We start from the raw sequence: 1,369 nt of genomic DNA, 5'->3' as shown, positions 1-1,369 counted from the left end.
GGGGGGGGGGGACGTGTCTAATGGTTAGAACGGGGCAGGGAGCCAGGACTCCTGAGTTCTGGCCTGGGATGGGGGGTCAGAGCAGGGAGGGACTCGGGCCCTGGCTCAACACAAAATCCAGCCCAGGTTCCCACGATGGCTGGGCCATGTCCCACCGCACCCAGTTGTGGGCAGGTTCGGGCAGGGGCTGGTCCTGTACCACAGCTGGGTTCGGGCGCTGGGGGAGGCGTCACTGCAAACCATTCCCCCGCCCCCCCCATGGATGCTGCGATCCCAGGGGTGCTAGGGGGTGTCATGCATGTCCAGGCCATAGGACATGCCCTGTGTCCCCATGGGTACATAGGGGACCTGCAGGGGGGCACTGACAGAATTCCCCTGGCCGCCGCTGCCCGTCCAGCCACCATGGTGACATGCAGTGACGAGCGCTGGCGGCTCAACTGGGTCAGACCAGACCCACTTCCAGGGCGCACCCTGCACTGACGTGAGCACAAGGGCGCCCTGGGCTGAGCTGGCATCTGCCTGGGGCCGGCTCGCAGCTGCTGCCCACCCCCCACAGGGCAAGGCCTCGTGCCCACCCACCTGGCCAGCTTCCTGCTGCTGGACCCGGGGCCAGGCATGGGCAGCATTACCGGTGCTGCCCCCCCCCCCCCCCCGGCAGGGGGCTAAGGGCAGCAGGGGTACCAGGCGACCCAGGGGCCAAAGGAAGCTGGTGACGCAGGGCCCCAGATGTGGCTGCCAGGATGAGTGAATGTCTCAAAAAACATTTTTTTGAGGCAGCTGCGATGGGAAGGGGGTGGGGGGCAGGGAGCCAGGACTCCTAGGTTCCAGTCCTGGTTCTGGGAACGATGTGGGGGTCTAGTGGTTAGAGCAGCGGGGGGCAGGCTGGGTGTTCCCCCCCTCCCCTGTGTCTCCAATGGGCTGACTGGGCCCCTGGTGGGGGCGGGGGGTCTGGCCATAGCAGGATTTTTGGTGGTCGCTGTAGGTTTGCCTGTGCTCACAGACCCCGACTGGGCGGCTGCAAAGGCTGGATAGGGACGTGCTGCGCCTGGGTGTGGGAGCAGAAACCCCCCCACCCCGCAGCTGCCTCAGGGAACCTGTGCTCCAGCTGGCCCCACAGCTCCTGGGGTGGTCCCGGGCCACTTGCTCTTCATGGGAAGGGGACGGGATGCCAGCGAATCTTGTGCCCCTGCCCAGCTGGCTCAGGGATGCAGCGCCTTTCTGAGCCAGGCCTCGTTCACCTGAGCTGCTGGACTTAGGCCAGCCCCCCGCCCCACCTCCAGTGTAACGCATCCCACCCCGCCTGCCTTGCCCACTAGTGCCCCCCATCACCCCTTCCCCTCCAGTGCTCCTTGAGCCCCCCCCAGCCCTG

This window comes from Terrapene carolina, unplaced genomic scaffold (assembly GCF_002925995.2).
Source record: "Terrapene carolina triunguis isolate 2854851 unplaced genomic scaffold, T_m_triunguis-2.0 Scaffold431, whole genome shotgun sequence".
NCBI lineage: Eukaryota > Metazoa > Chordata > Testudines > Emydidae > Terrapene > Terrapene triunguis.
The sequence above is the reverse complement of the archived record's forward strand: the minus strand, read 5'-3'. Positions refer to the sequence as shown.